This window comes from Pleurodeles waltl, chromosome 6 (genome assembly GCF_031143425.1).
Source record: "Pleurodeles waltl isolate 20211129_DDA chromosome 6, aPleWal1.hap1.20221129, whole genome shotgun sequence".
NCBI classification, from domain to species: domain Eukaryota; kingdom Metazoa; phylum Chordata; class Amphibia; order Caudata; family Salamandridae; genus Pleurodeles; species Pleurodeles waltl.
The window spans coordinates 466,759,642-466,766,176 of NC_090445.1; the positions used below are offsets into that span (position 1 = coordinate 466,759,642).

General features: G+C 47.5%; 2 long non-coding RNA genes across 2 annotated transcripts; both read right to left on the bottom strand.

The window, feature by feature from the left end:
- Positions 1-351: 351 nt before the first annotated feature.
- Positions 352-1,072, bottom strand: LOC138301976 (uncharacterized). The gene is made up of 2 exons (XR_011205197.1): positions 850-1,072; positions 352-618 (listed from the first exon to the last, which is right to left on the bottom strand). It is a non-coding gene; the product is annotated as an uncharacterized lncRNA (long non-coding RNA).
- A 4,508-nt stretch (positions 1,073-5,580) lies between these two features.
- On the bottom strand, positions 5,581-6,312 carry LOC138301977 (uncharacterized). The gene is made up of 2 exons (XR_011205198.1): positions 6,090-6,312; positions 5,581-5,847 (listed from the first exon to the last, which is right to left on the bottom strand). It is a non-coding gene; the product is annotated as an uncharacterized lncRNA (long non-coding RNA).
- Between the last annotated feature and the right edge of the window lie 223 nt (positions 6,313-6,535).

Sequence of the window (6,535 nt, forward strand, 5' to 3'; positions counted from 1 at the left end):
AGCCCAACTTCTGAGATACAGTGTTAGTATTTATTATTGCACTCCAATGTTTTCCTATGGAACAGCCAGCCTCACTACTTTAAAAATAGCTATGAGGTAATAGTCATTGTAAGGATATTTTTAACATTACATTTCTCTATGTTCTACTTTTAAACACCATACACTGTTGTATGGGCCACAAAGCCTACTTAAGGGTAACTTATACATATCTAAATGGAAGGTTTTGACCTGTCAAGAGGGGATTTATGATAGGTTACATTGAGGTTGTTAAACTGCCACAGTCAGGCTAGAATGGTAGGTGATGTTACTGTAACAGTCCGAACAGTATAAAGGCAACGGAGAGGTATGGAGTTGATTATATAAGTGGTTTATTCTAAATGATTAATAGCAATAAAGGTGTATGGTGGTGGTGTTTGTTCTTCCCGCACTTGTGAGCTTGTTCGTCTGCTTTTCCCCCTTCCCGGATTGGTGTGGTCTTCTAATTGTTTTCTTCTCTTTCAGGTTGCGTGGTGGCTTGTCCTCTCAGGGAAATCCAGGATGGTACCGGAAATAGAAGGACAAAACGCCGGGTAAGTATAGGGTCTTAGAATAGGGTTTGTACTTCTTTCCTAGCATGGACTGGGGAAGAAAGGGAAAAAACACAAGGAGGGGTTTGGTGGTCGTGAGGAAGTGGGGGAGTAAATGGGTCCACACAAAACAAAAGTCTAATAGGGGTGTTGTAAAGGTGTCACAAAGGTGCTGGTTATTGTGCCCCTTCTTAATTTTCCCTTTCTCCTTCCCCCTCCTTTATATCCCCTCCCCAGTCCCTTTCTTAGTTATGCCCCTCTTTGGTGTCCACAAGGACCGTACCTTGGTTAGCCACGACCCTCCAGGGTCGTGGCTGGCGTTGTAGCAGTCCTCCGTCTGCACTCTCCTCTCAGGGTTTCTTTGTTCGGTCTCTTCGGGGTTCCCAGGATTTCCTCGTTCTTCCTGCCAAATCGGTAATACTCTCGGGTGCTCCTGCTCTCCGGCGAGTTCCTCGGTTCTCCTGCTCTCCTCCTCCCCGACGGGCTCTCCCCCTCGGTGCGGCATCTCTTTTCTTTTACCTTCTTCGTGCCGGGAAACCATAATGGTTTCCCCGGCAACGCAAGGCTGCCAGCCTCGCTCTCGTCGCGTTTCCCCGGCAACGGGGAGATGCGGAAATGACGTATCGGCACTGTCCGATACGTCATTGGGAGCGTGTTGTGACGGGGACACCCTGTCACACACACCCCCCCCACGAAAGGTCCTTTTCGAGGACCTCAGTAGAGTCCGGGAATCTAGACAAATAATCAGCCGGGGCTTGTAGGGGACCTGGTATGTGACGGACCTGAAAGGAAAATGGTTGGAGTTCAAGGAACCATCTCAAAATCCGTGAATTTGTATCTTTGTGAGCAGCTAACCAAGTGAGGGGAGCATGGTCCGTAAACAGTATAAAAGGCCGACCTAAAAGGTAATACTGTAACGCCTCCACGGCCCACTTGATGGCCAGACATTCTTTTTCGATGGTAGGATAGCGACGTTCTCGGGGAAATAGCTTCCTACTGATTTACACTACTGGATGATCCCTACCGTCCCCATCTGGTTGGGTCAGGACTCCCCCCCACCCCACATCAGAGGCATCCGTATATAGATGGAACGGTTTTGAGAAATCCGGGCACCGCAGAATTGGATCCCTAGTCAGACAGGACTTTAGGTGCTCAAAGCTAGCCGTCTGTTGCTCCGAAAAAGGGACTAACCGATTAGGATGTGACTTAGACAGAAGATCGGTGAGGGGTGCGGCTAGGGTGGAATAGTCAGGTATGAACCGTCGTTAGTAGCCCACCAACCCGAGGAATGAACGCAATTCTTTTTTTGTTGTTGGGTTAGGTGCATTCAGAATGGCGTCTACTTTCTTAGTTTGAGGTTGCAGGTTCCCCTGACTGATTTTGTATCCTAAGTATGATATGTCTGATTGTCCTAGGACGCACTTTTTGGGGTTAGCGGTTAAGCCAGCATTTGCAAGAGTGTGGAATATCTGTTGTAAATGTCGTAGATGATCATCCCAAGTTTCACTAAAAATGACAACGTCATCTATGTAAGCTGCTGTAAATGTTTGAAATGGATTTAGAAGCCTATCCATTAACCGTTGGAATGTGGCTGGGGCTCCATGAAGTCCGATCGGTAACACGGTGAACTGATAAAGACCGGACTGCGTGGCAAAAGCCGTTTTCTCCTTATCTTCTGAGGCTAATGGAATCTGCCAATATCCTTTAGTCAAATCTAGTGTGGACATATACCTTGCTTTTCCCAGTTTTTCTAGTACGTCATCCACTCTAGGTATGGGATATGTGTCAAACATGGAATGTTCGTTCAGCTTACGGAAATCAATACAGAATCGAATAGTACCGTCAGGCTTCGGTACTAGAACAACTGGTGAGCACCAGGGACTAGTGGAAGGTTCTATCACACCTAGTTCTAACATTTTCTGGATTTCGTTCTCCATAATCTGTCTCCTAGCCTCGGGAATACGGTATGGCCTGAGCCAGACAATTTTACCCGGTATAGTCCTTATCTTATGGGTTATCATGGTGGTTTTACCTGGTATTTCTGAAAAAAACTTTTTGAAGGGTTTTAGGAGGCTATATACCTGTTCCTTTTCTGATTTCGTTAAGGTTTCGTTTATTACTGGTAGCCCCTCCCCCTCATGGTGTTCGGTTGGGTAAAACTCGATATGACAGTTTTTGCTAGGACATACGAATCGGCCCATTGCTACGACAGTGTTGGAATTGTTTGGTTCTTCCCATTTTTTAAAGAGATTTATGTGATAAATTTGGGTTTTCTGAGGAGTGGTCGAGATTTCAACTAGGTAAGTGACTGGAGAAACGGACCGTACCACCTTATAGGGACCCTGCCATTTGGCCACCAGTTTTTGTTCGGACGTGGGACGCATAATTAATACTTGATCTCCAGGTTGTAAAACCCGTAACTTACTTCCTCGGTCATAATACTGTTTTTGGTTTTGTTGAGCGCGTTCCATATTGGCTCTGACTGTTTCCCATAAATCGTGTAGTTGAGAACGTAAATTATGGGTATACTCTAATAAAGGTTTTCCCCCTTCCTCTGCCTCTTCCTCCCAAGTTTCAATGGCCATGTCCAAAAGGGACCGTGGCTGTCTCCCGAACACGAGCTCAAAAGGGCTATGGCCTCTTGAGGCCTGTTCATGGGTTCGTATGGCGTATAATACTAATGGTAACTTCTGATCCCAGTCTCTCCCCGTGTCCTCCACTACTTTCCTTAGTAGAGTTTTTATGGTTCGGTTATACCTTTCCACCAGCCCGTCCGTCTGTGGATGGTACACCGAAGTTCGAATTTGGGAAATACCTAATGTCTTACACACCTGCTTCATAAGTGTAGACATAAAAGGGGTTCCCTGGTCGGTGAGTATTTCACGTGGGAATCCAATTCTAGAAAAGACAGTTATCATAGCCTGGGCAACGGTCTTGGTTGTCATACTTTTTAGAGGTACGGCCTCGGGGTATCGAGTGGCATAATCAACCAGAACTAAGATGTACGTGTGACCTTTAGTCGAGGGTACCACAGGACCGATCAAGTCCATTCCTATCCTACTAAAAGGTATATCTATGATGGGTAGGGGCATTAAGGGTGCTTTTTTAGGTCTACCTGGTTCGGTGAGTTGGCACCTGGGACATTGGGAGCAATATTTGCGTATATGGGCGAAAACCCCCGGCCAATAAAACCGTCGAAGAAGGTACTCTTCGGTTTTTTCCCTCCCATAATGACCCCCCCCTGGTTGACAATGGGACAAAGTGAGGACTTGTTCTCTATAATATTCGGGCACTAACAATTGGAGTTTATGGTCCCCCATACGAGTAGTGGTTACCCTGTATAAAAGATTTTTCTTAATTAAGAAGTAGGGACCCACCTCCTCGGTTTCTTCTGATTTCGCAGCCTTCCAGGCTTGGGCCAGAGAAGGGTCCTCTCTCTGTCGTTGGGGAAAACTGATAGGTACCTCATGTGTTTCGGCAACCAACCCTAGATTATGTCCCGATCCCTCTCTTTCCTGATGATTCGCTTTGCCTGCCCGCTTCTCTCTACGTGACAATTTCCTACGGGTTATGGGACATTCAATATCACTGTTAGAAAAAGGAGCTTCCCCCCACCAGTCTTGTGTCCATTTGGGTTTTCTGACGTGATCCAGAAGTTCTGGGAAATGTTCATAATCTGTCCCAATGATACACTCCTCGATCAGATCGGTCATTATCCCCATGGGGAGGACATCCCGATAATTTCTCCACTCTACTGTAAGATCATGTAATGGATATTGCTCTTTATCCCCATGAATGCAGCAAATATTCACCCAGCGCTCTCCTTCCTTGCCTGCCATGTTTACTATATCGTTCCTTACTACGGATTGGCTGCACCCGGAATCGATAAGGGCGTATACCGCTCGTCCATTAATGTTCAGGGTATGTTTATACCTCAGGTTACCTCAGCCTGTACACAGTACCCGTCGCCGAGTTACTCCGATTTCCATTGGCTCACTACTATCTGGTTTTCTTGGACACATGCGGGCGATGTGTCCCCATTCCCCACAGTTGTAACATTGGGGTCCCGTCACTGGTGGTTGGTCTATGGCCCTGCGAGTAACGGGTTCGTCTGGGAGGGTCCTGGAAGGGATTCTAAGGTTGGGTATCCCTGGTTTTAGGCTGGGTCGGGTTGCTACATTCTTTACATCCACCGAACGATGATAGGCACATGCCAGATCGATTGCCATTTCCGTATTTACTTTAGGATGTTGACGAATCCAATGTTTTGTCGCTGTAGGCAAAGCATCCAGATATTGTTCGAGTACGATTGTTTGGATCACTTCTTCTCTACTATTACCGGAGGGACCCAACCACTTCAAAGCCAAATCCTTTACACGATAGTAAAAAGTTCGGGGGTCTTCATTCGGTCCCCATTTGATTTTCCAGAATTTGACCCTATAATATTCAGTGTCGTGTCCCACCCGTTCTAGGATACTCGTCTTTATTTCTTGGTATGGCGTGGTTCCCCCCGGGTTGGCTGCTTGGTAGGCTGCTTGTAATATCCCTGTAAGTAAGGGCGCTACATACTGTCCCCATCTATCCTCAGGCCATTGGGCAGATGAAGCTACCCTCTCGAAATTAGTGAAAAAAGCTTCGGGTCTTCACCCTCTTGATACTTCTGTAACACAGAACTTGGGACATTGGGGTGAACCTTACTAGCAGCAATAGTTTCAGTTAATTTCTTCATGGCCGTCTCGTGGACCAATTGATTATTTGCAAGGATGGTGGCCTGGCTCTTCAGGGCTGACTGCAAGGCTTCCCTGTCCTCTTTTGCTTCTCGCTGGTGTGCCTCCCACACCAGTTGCAGGTGTCGCTGTCCTTCGGCCAATTGTTTAATCATATCCTCCAACGAGGGGGTGTCGCTCATGATTGCTACTGTTCGGTTGTCTGGGAAGGCGTCCTAAACGATGATCCCACTTCTGACACCACTGTAACAGTCCGAACAGTATAAAGGCAACGGAGAGGTATGGAGTTGATTATATAAGTGGTTTATTCTAAATGATTAATAGCAATAAAGGTGTATGGTGGTGGTGTTTGTTCTTCCCGCACTTGTGAGCTTGTTCGTCTGCTTTTCCCCCTTCCCGGATTGGTGTGGTCTTCTAATTGTTTTCTTCTCTTTCAGGTTGCGTGGTGGCTTGTCCTCTCAGGGAAATCCAGGATGGTACCGGAAATAGAAGGACAAAACGCCGGGTAAGTATAGGGTCTTAGAATAGGGTTTGTACTTCTTTCCTAGCATGGACTGGGGAAGAAAGGGAAAAAACACAAGGAGGGGTTTGGTGGTCGTGAGGAAGTGGGGGAGTAAATGGGTCCACACAAAACAAAAGTCTAAAAGGGGTGTTGTAAAGGTGTCACAAAGGTGTCACAAAGGTGCTGGTTATTGTGCCCCTTCTTAATTTTCCCTTTCTCCTTCCCCCTCCTTTATATCCCCTCCCCAGTCCCTTTCTTAGTTATGCCCCTCTTTGGTGTCCACAAGGACCGTACCTTGGTTAGCCACGACCCTCCAGGGTCGTGGCTGGCGTTGTAGCAGTCCTCCGTCTGCACTCTCCTCTCAGGGTTTCTTTGTTCGGTCTCTTCGGGGTTCCCAGGATTTCCTCGTTCTTCCTGCCAAATCGGTAATACTCTTGGGTGCTCCTGCTCTCCGGCGAGTTCCTCGGTTCTCCTGCTCTCCTCCTCCCCGACGGGCTCTCCCCCTCGATGCAGCGTCTCTTTTCTTTTACCTTCTTCGTGCCGGGAAACCATAATGGTTTCCCCGGCAACGCGAGGCTGCCAGCCTCGCTCTCGTCGCGTTTCCCCGGCAACGGGGAGACACGGAAATGACGTATCGGCACTGTCCGATACGTCATTGGGAGCGTGTTGTGACGGGGACACCCCGTCACAGTTACACTGTCACTATAGAAGGTGGCACAATACATGCCACAGCCCATTAG